Source organism: Triturus cristatus, chromosome 6 (genome assembly GCF_964204655.1).
Source record: "Triturus cristatus chromosome 6, aTriCri1.1, whole genome shotgun sequence".
NCBI classification, from domain to species: Eukaryota; Metazoa; Chordata; class Amphibia; order Caudata; family Salamandridae; genus Triturus; species Triturus cristatus.
In genome coordinates, this window is record NC_140589.1 from 369,092,540 (window position 1) to 369,110,790 (window position 18,251).

Genomic DNA, 18,251 nt, shown 5'->3' on the forward strand with positions numbered 1-18,251 from the left:
TGCAGATGGGCAAAAAACACCTCCAGCAGGTCAGACCAGACAACCCATCAGTAATGCTGGAGACGACCACCACACCTCCCACACTGACGCCTTACAACAGCTCATGGACTTGTCAGGCAACCCACCCCCAGGAGCAGGGCAGCCAAGCTACATAGAGAAGACCTCAGCCTCTGCACAGACCACACAGCAGGAAGCACCTGCCACCACGGCTGGCTCCCAACCTTTCACCGAGGCACACATCGCATTCCAATGCCAGGTGTCAGAATGCCAAAAGGAGGTGGCCGAACAGGTGTGGTGGGCTCAGAGCTCATGGAAGAATAAGTAGATCACATACGTAGGTGTTCAAGTCCCATCAGGGACCACCTACACCCCACAAAGGAGACCCACAGTGCGACAGATACCCATGCATGTGCACATGTCCTGCAATGAACCACGCCCAGAGCCACGGAATCATCATTCACACCCCGATGCTGGTCCTCCGAACGACGGCCCAGTCCACTCCTCATACGCATTGAGTGGCAGACGACAAAGCTAAATGTCCAAGGTCTTACCCGCTGCCTTCAGTGACATGTCTGCGTCTGCTGTACACAGCACTATGTAATGTCGTAGGGCCCAGGGCCCTCATACATAAAACAAGACCACAGGGACACATGCATCTATCATGTTGAACTGGCTACAGACACGTGCGCTCGGCCCCTTTATTGGCAGGGCCACATGTACAGTGACGCCTGTGCTGGATGTGTGTGGGGTGAGTATAAGCCAGCCCGCACGGAGTGCTTGGTGCTGGCAACAACTGAAACAGTGGACACCAGAGCAATGGAAACAGAAAACACCTGCATAACAGAGTCAACTGCTGAGCAACATGGAGGGAGCCAGAGCAAGGACAGCTGTCACCCAAAATTCAAACAGAAGTGTCCGTGAGTTGCAGTGCACTGAGGTTGGGGCACTAGAGATGAGCGCGCTCATGTGAAGAAATTGCTATGATTGTGTCCCTTTGGGTTAGTCCTGATGCAGATGCAGTGTGGTGTGTTACACCTGCATCAACTTTCTCATCAACGTCCCAGGTCTCCCACTCTGCCTGAGGTGACATTGCTGCGCAACCTCTCAACAGCACAAAACTCAATCAGTAACGGTCCATATGTTGCGGTGCACTGAGTCAGTGGCACCTGGAGTGCTGAGCAGGGGATCAGGCAGATGATGGCATCCATGACAGGCCTGAGCAACTCCATTAGTCTGCCAGTACCACTGTTTTGACTCTGGCAGATGGTGGATGGAGTTGGCCCTTGCGATGGTGGTGTGTGCCTCCTACGGACAGTGCAGGGCCACATGCACATGGCGTCGATGACCCCAAGACCACCGTCATGGAGGTCATCCAATATTCATTCAGACAGGGTCCCTGAGATGAGCTGCATGGAGTTAGTGGCCCTGGATGCACAGCGGTCGGCACAGGCACACCGTCATGGGACAGTGACTTGCAGTGCACTGAGTTAAGGTCACGCGGACTGGGCGGGTCCTCATCAATGTCCGAGGTTTATGTGGTGGAGGGTTGAGGGGGCAGTGGAAGGTGTCCTCCAGGGCATGATGCAGTGGTTTGATGTTATCCGGAAGCATCAAATGGAGGAGTGGAAAGCAACAGCCTCGTTGCCACCACCAATTCAGTGACAGCCACATGAGGATGAAAACGACCCCCTAGTCCATAGACTCAGACTGCACCAATGTATGACCAGAAAGTGTCCATGGATGTCGGGGAACAGACTTAGTGGCACCGGGGCTGGGAGGGTGTGCAGTCTGCGATGAAGCCGGTACACTGATATGAACTCCGCCTTTGCTAAATCAAGACTCTGTGACCTACTGGACCACAGTGTAGGACAGAGGAAGCGGTCAGCAGTGGCCCACAGCCATGTGTTGTTGGCTCACGATGCACAGAGTTAGTGACACCAGGGCAGTTGTCGATAGTGTTCGATCACCTCCATAATGATGATCCTATTCCCTCCGGACTGCAACGCGTCATCCTCTTACGCCTCTCCTTTGCGTGCAATGATATGTATTCTGCCTTTGAATAATCAATGTTCAGTTCCAATTCTGTGACCTACTCATGCACAGTGTAGGACGAGGGCAGTAGTCCGCGTGGTCCCACAGACACGTGTGGTTGTAGTGCTATGCACAGACTTGGTGGCACCACATTGAAGGGAGAATAGTGACATAAACTCTGCCTTATATAATGTTCACTGCCATGCTGTAAACCATACTCAGTTCCAAATTGTCCGTAGTGTAGGCCAAAGGCAGTAGTCAGCAGGGGACAACAGACATGTGTTGTAAGAATGTCATGCACAAAGTTGGTGGCACCACATCAAAGGGAGTACACTGATATAAAATCTGCCATGAACATATGTACTCTGCCATCTTGTAATCAAGACTCAGTTCCAAATGTGTAACCTACTTGACCGTAGTGTAGGCCGGGTGCAGCAGTGGAGTACGTCAACAAGATAGGAGTAAAGCGGGCCTGTGTCGTGGAGGCCATGATGGTCTGAGGAGGCTGCCAAGGTCGTGGGCCTCGGGCTTGGAGTTTGCCCCGTCACGTGGTGAGCCCTCCTTGACACACGCCAGTGTCGGCAGGTGATCAGTGTGGCCTGGCTGCGCAGGGGCGGGCCTGATGGGTTTGGGGTCCAGCGGGCTGGGGTACGGCAGGCGCACAGGATCACAGGCAACTCCGCTCATGAGGACGGTGTCGGCCTCATGGCAGGGTGAGAGGCGCTACCCTGGCAGAGACGTTAGGCACTCCGGAAGAGGACCACGCCCAGGGCTACGTGATTTTTATTCACAGTCACACCCCTACGCTGGCCTGGCGTATGCTAGTCCACCCCACTCCGCTCACGCTTACGGAGGGACGTAACAGGCAACATTTCCGTGAACTCCCCCACTGGCTGGGGTGACATGGTTGCGTCCACTGTCCACTACACTCCATATACCAGTGGAGTATGTCGCCATGGATATGGGTGTGTTCTGCGTACTGCGGTCTGTCCAGCACATCTCCACCAGTCTTGGCATTGTGCACTTTCCCAATCATGGTTCTCCTGCCTCCTTCACACATGCCTGGTTCCCACCTCTCCATACATTCTGCTATTGTGTGGCTGAGGTGCCATGCCGTTGATGGCTCATGTTCACGGCTTGCCCAGGTTACCATTGTAAGTTGTTCTGTCATGTCTGGTGAGTGGGCATGTTGTTTTGCATGTTGTATGTGATTTTGTGACGTGTGCATTGCCAGAGTTGTGTGTTGCATGGTTGTGGAGTTGAGGTGTGTGGGGTATTTATTTGGAACTTGCCAAGGGACTGTGCATTTCCCTTGGTGCCATCCTGGTAGTGCTGGTTGATGATGGACTGCATCCAGCTATGGCATATGGTCCTTGCTTGGTCTCCAGCGGATCCTGCGCATTGTGGTGGATGTATAGATACTGGGGTACCAGGCTGATGATGGCATCCAGGACAGGTGTGAAGGACTTGGATGTGGCTGGCTGTGAGACTCCTCCGACTCTGGCGGGTGTTGGTTGAGGGTTACCAGAGGCCAACAGGTACATCACAGCCAGCAGCTTTGTTTGGGGTGGGAAGTTGTTTGTCCGCTGTGTTGGAGTCGTTGGCCTGTTGGGCGATGATGGTCAGGATGCATAGGATGGTTATCCTTTTGAGCCTGTAGTGGGCAATGACATCCTCTGGTGTTAAGTCTGTGAGGCTGGTGCATTTCCTGTGGGTCCGATGTCTTTGTTAGTGCTGTCACCGTGGTGGTCCGGGTGGCTCCGGGGGGGTAGTGGTCCTGGGTGTGGTGGCAGTGGGTGTTGTTGCCCTATTGGGGCTCCGGGCTGCATGTTCAGTTGCTCGGGGGCATCCGTTGTTCTTCATGTTTGGCTTTGGGCTGTGCTCCCTTGGCTGCTGCCGGTTGTCCGACTTTACACCAGGTCAGAGCAGGTGTTAATTTCCTGCTGCTAACGCGCATTCTCGCATGTTTTGTGGTATTTCACCGATGTGGCTGGTTGTTGAGAATGTTGAGGAGTGGTGTTGTCACGGCTTTTTGCACTGGAACGCCTACTCTGCATTTCATTAGCGATAGTTGCCGGGGCCATCTGTGGCGATGTTTCTTGCGGCTGCTATTGTAGATAAACTGGTGTTATGGGCTGTTTACACCAGCTTGTGAATGGGGTGATAAAGTTATCGTAACTTTGGCTGAGATAAAGTGCCATTAAATCAGCAATAGCTCCTTGAGAATATGACCCTCTCTCAATCAGGTCATTACCTGGAGTCATACTCAGATGGATGCTGGCCTGCCTTGCCACCAGAGTCTTTCTGTCATATCTGGGCTCACGGTGACCCAGAGAAGTATTCAGTGAACACAGATTTTCTGTGCAGTGTGCAGGATATCATATTTAAGCTTCCTCTTCCTAGTTAAAGGAACACTCAAAGCTCTTGAAAAAGGGCAGGACCATATTATTTAAAAAACCCTTTCCAATATGGTAAACTGTTTATTGGAGAATGTCTGAGTCTCACCTTGTGATGTTAGTATCAGTGTCAAGCATATATAAAGAAGGAAGTATTAGTGCAAGATACAATGCAATGCATTTGATTTCCTAATGTTTTGTAAATATCTTTGCCCGCCACTATTTCTTTGTCCCTGATTTTTGCTTCAACTCGTTGGCTCATTTTTCTTTTGGGATCTTCTTTTTGCATAGTCTGGCCATTTTCTCCTTCCTGATGTCAGGAAGCACTACCTATATCTTCAATGAAGACATTTAAGATTAACAACTGAGATTTTTGCTTTTTTTGTTTTTCCTCCAAACTATGACCCTCAAAAGGACAAAATAGACACCTTTCACATATATCATTCTGAACACATTGGTATGGTGGTTACTGAGAGATGGTATATATTATCAAAAATAGGGACCAGGGGTGTTGTTGTTTAAAGAGGTCCAGTGTACATACCCCAGAAGACTAGCACCAAAAAAGGGTACAAAGTTCCTCGTGTACAGTAGCGAAGAGGACAGTAAATGAAGGTGGTGAGGAAGGTATCTCAACCGACCAATGGTGATAAGAAAGTAATCAAGGGAAGACACAGGGGAATTCCCTTGGTGGAACTAGAGCTCTCACACACCCAGCAAGCTAGGTGTCATGCTTCATCATATGAGCACTGCCCCTCGTCAAGTCGGCGCTGCAATCCTTGACGGGCTCCCGAAATCGGGGCTCTTTATCGGGGATCTTTTATTCAACAAAGGACTGTAAATAGGTGTTAATAACACTGACTGTAACAATGAACAGAATAGGTAAGGAGTCAAAATAGACATGGACCAGAGGGTTAGACTCAAATTCCCAGTTTAGGACAAGGTACTCCAGGGGATGTCGTCATTGAGACCCTCGGTGTGACAAGACAATCTATGTACCCATCTCTGTTCAAGCCTGAATAGAGAAGATTTGGAGATCTGAACATGGGATTCTAGTATGACCCAGTGTAGTGAATCAGGGGAATGTTGGGCCTCCATGAAATGTCTGTAGAGTCTCGTTGTCGTGCGTTGGCAGCGTATGTTGCTCCTGTGTTCAGTTATGCGGATTTTGACTGGACGCATGGTCATACCTATGTACTGTAAATCACAAGGGCAAGTGATCAGGTAGATGCACTGTTTGGTGTTACAGTTGGTATGTTTTTGTATATTCCACCTGAAATTGGATCGTAACGTGATTTCTTTAGTGGCTGTGGTGAATTTACAAACAGTACACAAGGGAATTCAAGACACCTTCTCCTCATCCAGTCCTTGACAAGTTATTGGACTCCTGTTACCTGCTCCAGGATCACAAAAAACAGAACTCCTGACTCCAAAAAGTCCATCTCACCACTGAGGACTATATTTTACAGGGGTGCTGGCTGGAGTGAGGCCCGGTGCCTAGGAGTCGTGAACAAGTGCAGGCTACCTGCAAAATATGGAGAAATATGGGACTTAGGCCCTTATTTAGAGTTTAGCAGGTGTGTTCTCTGTCAGAAACATGATGGATATCCTGTCTACCTTATTATAAGTGCAGTATGATGTAATGCACTTTTAATAAGGTGGGCAAGCTATCCGTCACCTTTGTGATGGAATGACCTATCTGGCAAATTCTAAATCAGGCCTCTTTTTCACCTCTATAGGGCAGTGACAAGCTGCTAAAGCTACTCCAGAGAGGCATTGGTGGAGAAGACATGCAGGTATGTCCTGTTCTGATCTTTTTGCTGCAAAGAAAAAGGCTTCAGTGGAACTTGAAGTTAAGGTGATCAGACTTGTGGACTTAATGCTCCAAAATGTAGACTAATTCAGAAAGTAAAAAGTTTCCTCCATGCAGCCCACTTGGCGTATGGGACTTGGCTCCATTACAATTGGCCTGAAATCATGCCTAGGCTCGGCCAACTATGAAATTGAACTTCTGATATGTATGTTGTATTTTCTTGGCGCTTTTAGCCCCTAAATAAAAAAATTAAAATGATGTCCCTTTGGTCACCTCATCTGAGTTAGATTTTTTTTTTTAGCTCATTAAATTATTTTTTGTTTTTTCTAAATGTTATTGTTTTTTCTCTTGGCTTTAAAAGTGTTAGGCATTCCTACAGGAAATAGTCTTTTGAATCATTGCTACCAGGGGATAATCATTTTCTGGGCTATGGCTTAACAATATTGTGTTTATTGGGTTTCTAGGAGCACCCTCACAACAAGTTAAGAATCCAATTTCTGGCACTCCTTAACTATATGTTGGACACAGTAACAGGGAGTCTCAATATAAAATAAGTAAAAACATATTTTTTATAAACCTCTTTTCCGTACATTTCACGTCCAAGACACAAGCCTCAATTATGAGTTCCTAGATAATGAGTTATCCCTTCACAGGGTAGTCTTTCTCCAGACATTCTGCCTTTTGTCTCCCATGGTTTCTGATTATTTGTGTTGGTCTTATGACTCTGTGCACTTTACCACTGCCAACAAGTGCTAAAGTGCACGTGCTTCTCCCCTAAAACATGATTTCTTTGGTGTATACCTTATTGGCATATTTATTGTACTGGTAAGATCCTTGTAAAGTGGTATACGGTATACTCAGGGCCTGTACTTCAAATGCTGCTAGTTGGCTGCAGCACTGATGGTGCCACTCAGAGATGTAGCCTTTCAAACCTGTCTCAGGCCTGCCACTGCAGTGCCTGTGTGTACAGTTTCCTGCCACTCCAATGTGGCTTTTAAAACTACTTGCCAAGCCTTAAAGTCCCCTTTTTCCACACGTAAATCACCCCTAAGGTAGGCCCTAAGTAACCCTAAGGGCAGGGTGCTATGCAAGTAAAATGTAGGACATGCACTTTTATGTTTTGCATGTCCTGGTAGTGACAAACAGCCTATTTTGTGTTTCACTACTGTGAGGCCTCGCGCTCTCATAGACCAGCTTTGGGAATTACTAATAAACTTTCAAGGTGTGATTCCTGATCAGTGAGGAGTAGCTTCTTCATGTTTAATATCCTTGGAATGGTAATGATAAATCCTCCTTACTGGTGAAGTTGGATTTAACATTACTGTTTTAATAATGCCACTTTTAGAAAAAGGACATTTCTCTGCACTTACTGCTCTATGTGCCTTTTAGCCTGTCTCCAATACACATCTGGGTTGGGTGACATCTACACTTTGTGTATTACCTTTATACAGCTGCTTACACAGGAAGGTGAGACTCATCTATATTTTGAGCACTCATCTGCATGCATCTACCTTTGGATGGGTCTTGCTGGGCAGGGGGGAATGTGAGGGGCTGACACTTACATTTCAATTGGTAGTGTCCTGTCCACACACAAAACACTGATTTACCCCCACAGATAACCTGGCAGACAGGATTGGGTTGAAGGGGATCCTTGTGCACTCCATAGAGCTGCTTTGAAGTCACTGCTTACATCAAAGGCATTCGGGAGTAAAAATACTGGGCTTCTGACCCCCTACAATCATACACTTCTGTATATTGAACTGAACCTCTGTCAGAAGGACTGCTGTGCTGCTTAAAGGACTCAATGGTACTACTTTTCTGGAAACAATGTTATTCTGTTTGTTGCCCTGCTGCCTACTGCTCCCTAACTCCCTCTGTCAGAAGGACTGTTGTGCTGCTTAAAGGACTCAATGGTACTACTTTTCTGGAAGGACTGCTTTTCTGCTTGTTGTCCTGCTGCCTGTTGCTCCCTGACTCTGCTGAAAGAGAGCTGGACTCTGCCTTCCCTCCTAGTGATCTCCGAGGGCTTGGTGGCTTGACTCCTGTTTTCTGAAGTCTCAGAGACACAATATACTTCCTGGAATTCTTCTGATGCTGCTGGACTCTGCCTTTTGTGAGTCCAACCCTTTCCTGAGGCTCCCTCTCCAACTTTTGGGCATCAGAGGTGGGTTCTGCAGCTGTTTTCTTCTGAACTGATGCATCGTCACCACTGCACCAGTCGTAACTGATGCACCGCCCTTTGATGCCGACACAAAGGCCTTTTAACAACAGCGGTTCCAAAGCCTGCGCAGTCCAAAAATTACACTCTGCGTGGCTTGACGATGCATAGCATTCACTTCAGCAAATCTTGACGACGAAGCAGCGAACCAACTGCATGGCAAAGAATGACGCATTATGCCCTCAGCTTGACCCTTGCTCCATTCAAGGTACTTTCCCAGGGGTCCCTGCATGGGTTCTGTAGCAGGTCTGCCCTTTAGCATGGTCAACCGTACTTTGTATTTGCACCGGTGTCTTGCAACCTCAAGACAATTTTGACTGTTAGTAACTTCTAAGCACTGTTTTGCATTTAATCTTTAAACTTTCATATCTCAACATTTACTGATTGGATTTTTGTTGTTTTGATATTATTTTGCTCAAATAAATATTCTCTATTTTTCTTAACCTGTATGGAGTACTTTATGGTGGTTTCACTGGGTTAATGTGTGTTTGTGTTGCACAGATACTTTACACATTGCCTCTTTAGATAAGCCTGGCTGCTCTGTGCCAAGCTACCAGAGGGTGAGCACAGGTTATCTTTTAGTGTGTATCTGGCTTACCTTGACTAGAGTGGTGGTTCTTGCCTGGCCTGGGTGCATACCTCATCCAACCTGGAATCCCATTTCTAACAGCCACAATAACAGCATTACAAAAAAAACTCAATGTAACATCACAACAGTAACACGGTTTTGGGGCCATATCACAAATGAATGTGAGAGTACATAAGAGTACCACAGGAACACTACTTTTCCTAAGCCAAAATGCCTTTGTAAATTATTCCCCTAGAATATAAATTTGCCATGGTCCATAACATCACTGATACATAGTTACTACAACTATGCCTGTCACAATTGTAGAAACCTCAGACCCTTTGGTTGCTTCAAAATGAATGAAAGACTGAACTGGATTAAGAGAAGTATTTCAGTGTGTAAATATCAAATGTCTCTCACTCTCTTGTCTCATTGCCCTTTCCCTGGGTTTACCTCTAACCAACATATTGTCAATGTATTATTGGTAGTGAGCTTGTAGAAGTTTAGAAGCACATATCACTGCCAGGTTAGTACTACAAAGTTAGTACATTTTGACACTGTCAGACAAATTACCAACATTAATTCTATTCTCTACATTATCAATTATATGCAATAATATTTCTAAGGTCAAATAAGAATGTTAATCTAGATTGCACTTTCAGAATTTAGGGGCATATTATCAAGCCAGGCGATAAAATTATCGCTGCTTTAGCGGCAGAAAACTGCCACTAAAACGGCGATAATGGGCTTGATAATATGCTCTATAGAATTCCAATTGAAGCCAATGTTAGACGTCCTTCACATTTAACATGGGCTTCAATTGGAATTCCATAGAGCATATTATCAAGCTCATTATCGCCGTTTTAGCGACAGTTTTCTGCCGCGAAAGCGGCGATAATTTTAACGCCTGGCTTGATAATATGCCCCTTAGTGTTTGGGGTTTATCATATTCCAGTACAAAGGAAAAACGTGGCTAATTGAATTCTAACTTGTGCGGTTTCTGTATTGAGGTTGATGTTAAGGAGTTAGCCAATCTTCTTTTAGTATATTTTATGAATGATGCTGCTGGTGGTCTTGGCAAAAACAGCCTTACTCTTGGTAGCATAACTATAGGTGAATCTTGCTTTCTTGTGGCCAGTTCACAAAGGCATTTGTGTTTTTTATTGATGCTTTTATGACAATTACATATTCAACTTACATAACATTGCAGGGTTATGGCAGTACAGTTCATATTTTACTTCATCAAAGTGCATCTTAACCCCCTCCGTCTGCTCCGCCTCTCCCCCTTGTCATCAGATGCATCACCACCTCCATAATTCAGAGTCTTTATAATACCACTGTGGTAATGCACTTTCAGCTTGCCTTGCCAGCAGATAAGTGGTAACAGGGCCCCACACATCTTTGGGCCGTGAATTTGCTGGTAATTCTTCCGCATATATGTTCAATTGATCTCTACAATATGCAATCTCTTCTCAGCCATTGCTCCACCTTGGGAGCAGCTTTGCTTCCTCAGTGCGTAGCCACCTGTCTTGGCTAGTAGTGTGATAATGTTTACTAGTTTACGATTTCCTGGCTTTATAGTGTTAGCTTTGCCTAGTAGACAGAGTTGTGGGGTGCAGTTTATTTGCTCTGCCACCATTTCAGATGCTATCTGTGGTACCTGAGCCCAGAACCGATTTATATAAGTACAGGACCACACAAAGTGGAAAAAAGCTGCCTCCACCAAGCTCCCCATCTTGTGCACCTAGCATCTGCTCGGAGGTCCATTTTATATAATGTCAGGGGTGCGTGATAAAGCTGCTGTAAGTATTTGAAGTGTATTTTTCTAAGATTACAGTTAGCGGTAAGCTTCCCTGTGAGCGCACAACTGGTCTCCCTGTTCTCCTCTGTCAGGGGCGGGTTGAGCACTGCATTTCAGCAGCTGAGAGCAGCCCCCGGCTCATTTTTCGCTTCTCGCTGGGCTGCATTGTATAATCGTGTTACTAAGTGTTTGCGCGCGTTGCTAGTGAGCATCAACTGTAGAGTCTCTAATGTGTGCGATTCGTCTGAGAACTGAGGGGCATATTTACAATAACTGGCGCATCCCTGCATATCAGCAGGGATGCGCCAGTTATTGTGCGCCACAGCTCCGCCACCATTGATGCGTCGCATTTACAATGCGGCACACCGTGGGGAAAAAACGTCACAGATGCGTGACGCATCTGTGCCGTAAAAGTAGCGCATTGCTGGAGTTGTGTAGTGTCGCGATAGCCTATCTGACGTGACACGCGATTGCGTGCGCGTCAGGTCACGTAGCCTGTTCCCCCTAATAAATATGACGTCACGCCTGCGCGTCGGCAGAAGGGCCACGGCAGCGTAGACGGCAACATCACCAGTACATGTGTCCCGAGTCGTGATTTGACCACGTGGGTCTGGGCCTGTAAGACGAGTGCGTGTGTGAGCGACACTAACCTCACGACACCACAAAGTGGCGACGAGGGTGAACGTGCCCTCGCTCCTGCTCCGTGCGCTTGGTTGGTGTGGCGGCCGGAGAGCGATCCTCGCTCGCGGTGCTCGTGCCCCGCCAGTTCGCGCGCTGCTGCCCCCGCGTCACGGGCTCCGGGGTGGACACGTGCGGAAGCGCCGGAGCGCTCCTGATCAGCTGCTGGCTCGCGCTGGGGCCGTCTCCTGCACCGTCGCCCCAGCGCGCTTCGGTGTCCTCGCGTGCCCCGCCCCCTCGCCTGGGGAGCGTAGAGCATCCTTCGTTCCCTGTCTCCTGACTGACGCCTATGGGGAGAATGAGCTGCGGTGCCCTTTGCTGCCTGCAGGGTGTGCAGTCCCGAGGACACAGCGACTGACCGCCTGAGCCACGTGCTGCCAACAGAAGTAAGACTTTGGTTGCCCCTGCCTGCATGAACAGCCCTTGGGTTACAGTGATTGCCCCTGCCTGCATAAGAAGCCCTCAGGACTCAGTACTGCCAGGTCCCCAGAGCCCTGCCTCCCGGAGGTCCCTCAGGGAGTCCCACACAGCACAGAAGGGACGGTCCTACCACCCACGGGGGAGCCACATTGGAGAACCCCATTGTCAAGGGGTGGAGGAGGTCTCGCCCAGCGCAAGGACACACGTGAGCGAGAGGTCCCGCCCAGCGCAAGCCGCGCACGTGCAACATGGCGACCATCCCGCCAATAGAGCCGTTCTCTGTCGAGGGGTCCCCGTCAACGGTGGCGGCCCAATGGAAAGACTGGGAGGACAGAGTGCGCATCTTCTTCGAGGCCACGAAGGTCCACAGAGATCAGAAACGCGCAATGATAATCCACCTAGGTGGGAAGGAGATTCACAACATCGTAAAGACGCTTGCGGAGGCCACCCCCAAGACGCACACGACGCTAATAGCTGCGCTCAATGAATACTTCGAGCCAATGGCAAACCGCGACTATGAACGCTTCATATTTCGCCAAGCGCGCCAGCTGCCAGAGGAGTCGCTCGACAAGTTCTACGCCCGCCTAAAGAACCTAGCGGCCACCTGCGGGTTTAGGGATGAGACGGAGGAGATAAGAGGCCAGATAATACAGGGCTGTGCGTCCGCTAAGCTGCGGGAGAGGATCCTGGAGGAGTCCGGTAAGCCCCTGACTGATATCCTGACGATGGGCCGAACGAAGGAACTGTCTAAAGCGCGCGCCGCGCACATGGAAGCGGCCCTACAGGCGCCAGTGAAAACCGAGCCGGTCAACGCCGTAGCAGTCAAACCGAAACAGAGGTGGCCCCGACGAGGACCAGGCCCGGCCACTCAAGAACAACCGAAGTCCTGTGGGTACTGCGGTGGCTCGCCTCACACCCCGTCCGAGTGTCCAGCGCGAGGGACCAAGTGCAGGGGGTGTGGACGCTTCAATCACTTTGAGAAAGTGTGCCGGTCGAAGAAATTCCGAAAGCCCCGCCAAGCCGTCAACACGGTTGAGGAAGGAGGCCAGGGGGCTAGCGACATGGACGATGATGAAGAGGAAGAAAAGGTCATACACCGGGTGCACATGATAGGCATGGCCGCCCGCCGGACTAGAAGACTGCCGCAATGCAACATCCGAGTAGGATCACAGGACGTCATGACGGTGGTAGACACAGGAGCCAGCATCAACATCATGGCCGCTGCCATGCACAAGTCCATGCGCCCACAGCCCGCACTCCAGCCCTCGACGATCACGGTGTTCGCCTATGGCCAGGAGGAGCCATTAAAGGTGCGAGGAAAGTTCAGGACGGTGATATCCCATGGGACGCGCTCCATCACGTCGAATGTATATGTCACTGAAGACGGACAAGGCATGCTCTTGGGCTGTCGGGCGGCAGAAGACCTCGGAGTGGTAACGTTTGCGTTCGGTGTACACCAAGAGTCAGTACACCACACCCTGGAGGAGTTCGAGGACATCTTTCACGGGATAGGCAAATTCCGGGGCAAAGAAGTCCACCTACACATTGACCCCACCGTCCAGCCAATAGCCCTCCGGCATCGCCGCATAGCGTTCCATCTCAGGCCGCTCGTGGAAGCTGAATTGAAGAAGCTTGAGGCGGCGGGGATCATCGAGAAGGTGTCCGGGCCGACCCCGTGGGTGTCACCGATCGTCGTGGCGAAGAAACCCAAGCAGCCAGGCGCTGTCAGAATATGCGTGGACATGAGGCTCCCCAATGCCGCCATCAAAAGGGAGCGACACATCACCCCAACAATCGATGATATTGTCGGAGAGATGGCAGGCGCCAAGTGGTTCTCAAAGCTGGACTTACGCTCAGGATATCACCAACTAGTGCTGGACGAGGAATCCCGGAACATAACCACCTTCTCCACGCATGTAGGTCTGAGGCGGTATACGAGGCTGAGCTTCGGGGTGTCGAGCGCTGCGGAAGTATTCCAAAATGTGATACAAGAGCTCATCGCAGGAATTCCCGGAGCGATCAATGTCAGCGATGACATCATGGTACATGCCACCACCGTGGCGGAGCACAATGAGAGGCTGGTGCAGGTGCTACGACGCATAAAGGACGCAGGTCTCACCCTACATAGGGAGAAGTGCGAGTTCCTGTGCCGGAAGATCCAGTTCTTCGGCTACACCTTCTCGGCAGATGGTGTCAACCCGGACCCGGACAAGGTCAAAGATATCAAGGAAGCGGCCGCTCCTGCCAACGTCACGGAAGTAAGGAGCTTCCTGGGAATGGTGAACTATTGTGTCCGGTTCATCAAGGATCTGGCGAACCTCACGGCGCCACTGAGGGAGCTCACGAAAGAGTCCACTCCCTGGACATGGGACAGTGACCAGGATCGAGCGTTTGAAGAAGTCAAACAGGCCCTCTCAGAAGCCACGACGTTGGCCTTCTTCGACCCAGCCAAGCTGACGCAAATCGCCGTTGACGCAGGTCCAGTCGGGTTGGGCGCGGTCCTGCTACAACGAAGGACAAGTGCCGAGGAATGGGCCCCGGTGGCATTCGCCAGCCGGTCGCTCACGGAGACGGAGCAAAGATACTCCCAGATAGAAAAAGAGGCGATCGCCATTCACTGGGGATGTCGCCACTTTCACCTGTACGTCTACGGAAAACCCTTTGTTGTGACCACAGACCACAAGCCACTGGTATCCCTGTTCGCGGGCACGTCCACTAAGCCGCCGCCAAGAATCGAGAAGTGGATGTTGCAGCTTCAGGACTATAACTGCAAGATTGAGTACCAGCCGGGCGCCCGTAACCCGGCAGACTACCTATCTCGCCACCCTCGCACAGCGACTCCAAAAGAAATGAAGGAGGCGGCAGAAACGGAGGAATACGTCCGCTGCATCACGGCGCGGTCGTGTCCCCGGCCAGTGTCCATGGCCAGCCTGTCTCAGGCCACTAGCGAAGACGAGTGCCTCCAAAGAGCGAGAGTGGCAGTCCGAGACAACAGCTGGACTCGCACCCGAGAAGAGTGGAAAAGTCTGACGCCCCGGGCGAAGCAAATAATGGAGAGCCTGTACCACGTGAGAACGGAGCTGACGGAAGACGATACAGGATGTTTGCTGAGAGGCCACCGGCTAGTTATCCCGACGTCCCTCACCCAGAGAGTGGTGGATCTAGCCCACATTGGTCACCAGGGCATGGTCAAGACTAAGTCCCGGCTCAGAACCAAAGTATGGTTCCCTCTCATGGACGAAATAGTGGAGGCTACGGTTCGAGAATGTCCGGCGTGCCAGGTCACCGGAGAGGTGCCCCGGCCTGCCCCTGTGGTGATGGAGCCTCGCCCTCGGAGGCCATGGTCGAAGATCAGCGTCGATTTTGGCAGTTTGCCAGATGGACGGCACACCCTGGTGGCGATAGACGATCACTCCAAGTATCCAGAGGTGGAAATACTGACTGTTCTGAGTGCTCAAGAAGTAATCCCGAAGCTGGAGAAAATCATGGCAACGCACGGCATAGTCAAAGAGATCAGAACCGATAATGGGTCACCGTTCCAGAGCCAGGACTTCGCGGCATACCTACAGACCCTTGGAATCCATCACCGGCGGATCACCCCCCGATGGCCTCAAGCGAACGGAGAAGCTGAACGCTTCATGAGGACACTCAATAAGGTGATACGGATTGCTCACGAAAAGAGCCACCCTGTGGAACTTGCAATCTTCACATTTCTCCGCAGCTATCGCCAAACGCCCCACTCTGTTACGGGAGTGGCACCGGCGCACCTCCTAATGGGGCGGGTTGTCACCGACTCCATACCGCATCACCCAGAGTGGAGGCCCGAAACTCCCAATGACAGTGCCATTGATGAACATCGACGCGGAGCCTTCGCTCAAGCCGACGCCCGCCGGCGGGCTGTGTCCTCCCACCTAGCCCCAGGTGACATTGTACTGATCCGCAATCGGATGCCAGGGAGCAAGTTTCGGTTGAACTTTGAACCACAGCCATGGACAGTGGAGAAAGTTCGAGGCACATGTGTGACAGCCCGGAAAGGCGCCGACCAGATCACGAGGAATGTGTCTTTCTTCAAGAAAATTCCAGGGCCCCCTGGGGCGGGTGAACGACACCATGACAGTTCCACGATGGACAGGCTGCGGGAACACCGATTCCGAGAACCCGCGGACCAGGCGAGTGGAGGAGCAGAATCCCCAGGTCATGAACTTGACCCGCTGCTGAGCCGGCCAGAGCACACTCCACCCGAAGCGGCTGATGTACCCGAGGCGAGAGAGAGCGACGCTGATGGTGACCCCGGGGGTAGAGACCGTGGGGGAGTGCGATATGACCTGAGACCACACCCTGCGCCCTCCTGTCGGTTACGGGACTATGTCAAGTAAGATTGTTTCAGTTTGTTCCCTTTGTTTTATGTTCAGACTGCCAATAATGTGCGCAGGACTGCGGGACACTGAGAGACTGTTTTCCATGCTACAGCGTGCAGTCACCTACCGTAGGTTGTTGTTTGTTTGTTTTTTTTGTGTGTTGGGGAGGAATGTAGTGTCGCGATAGCCTATCTGACGTGACACGCGATTGCGTGCGCGTCAGGTCACGTAGCCTGTTCCCCCTAATAAATATGACGTCACGCCTGCGCGTCGGCAGAAGGGCCACGGCAGCGTAGACGGCAACATCACCAGTACATGTGTCCCGAGTCGTGATTTGACCACGTGGGTCTGGGCCTGTAAGACGAGTGCGTGTGTGAGCGACACTAACCTCACGACACCACAGAGTTGCGTCGCAAGCGCGACGCAGCTCCAGCAATGCTCTGGGGGGCCCTATCTTGTTAATGCTGCGTCAATCCTTCCGCCTGCTTCAGGCAGGTGCAGGGTTTTGACGCAGCATGGGCCTAAAAGTGACTGAGTGAAATCTTGAAGATTTCACTCAGCCACTTTTAGGAGGCGTTCCTGCGCCGGAACGCCCCCCCTGCGCAGGAACGCCTACGTGTGGCGCAGGGCTTTACAACGTGACGCATCTCCCAGATGCGTCACGTTGTAAGTACCCCGCACCATGGGGCAGCATTTGCGCCGCCACTGCGTCACAAAAGTGACGCAACGGCGGCGTAAATGAGGCGCAATGGGCTTGTAAATCTGCCCCTGAGAATATAGTGATCTCAGCGCTGCACAGAGTCTAATATATGTGAACACCGTCAGGGTTGTCTTAGATTGTGTAGCGCTAAATTTGTCTTGTGACAAGAATGTCACCTCCCTGTAGAGGTCGCCTAACGTGCCCAACCCTGCCTTTGCCAAAATGTCCAATGATTTTGGCTCTTGGGTCGCCGATATGTCGGGGTGGAATGGCAATGGAAGCACTGGGGCATACATTGGCGACTTCTTCACTCTTTCGCTTATTGTCTGCCAGGCTTTCGGGGTGTTATGGATGGTGTTAATTTCTAATCTGTTGATCTCTGGTCACTCGTATAGCAACACTGCCGTGAGCGATCTTGGGTGTGCATCATCACTTTCCACCGCCAGCTGCAGTAAGTATTGTGTAGGATAATATCAGTAGTGTGCAAACTAGACCTGAGTGCAAAGTTAATACAAATACATGTCCGAAGCACCAAAGCCCCCCTATTCGTATGATTTTGTCAAGGTTGACCAGCTGCATCCGGACTGCTTGCCTGCCCACGCCAGGCATATCATATGTGTTTTGAGGCTTTTAAAAAATTCGGCAGTCAGCACTATGGGTATGTTGGTGAACATATACAGAAATCGGGGCACTATGATCATTTTCATGCTTGCTATTCTGTCAGCCAGCAAGAGCGGTAGCCTTATCCACCTGCTCACTTGTTCTGTTAGTTTAGTGATAACCCTACCATAATATTGCCTTATCACCATCTCCGGATCCCTGTGGACCTATACTCCCAGGTACTTTACTGGCTTCAACTTCATGGGGTACTCCGGTACATGCGGCTCTGTGTCTTGTGTAAGGGGGAATACTACTGACTTGTTCCAGTTGATATTCAGCCCAGTGTACCACTCATACCTTATGTATTCACGTATCAGCCGCTCCAGCTTTGCTTCCAGATCCCGTACATATAGCACAATGTCATCTGCATAGAGGGAGATGCCAAATGGTCTTTGTCGAAATCACAGAGCCACATCAGCATGTTCCTATCATATCACACCATTCTCTATGTTTTCCAGCTGCATGCGCAGCGAATTCAGGATCCCTGCCTGCGAGCCTATGCACTAACCCCTTATAGTAGCTTTGAAAGCTTCCAACAATATCCCTGCCTCTGTCACTGATCCCTCATTTTCTTGGAAGTAGTGTACAATCGCCTCTCCTATACTACCTCT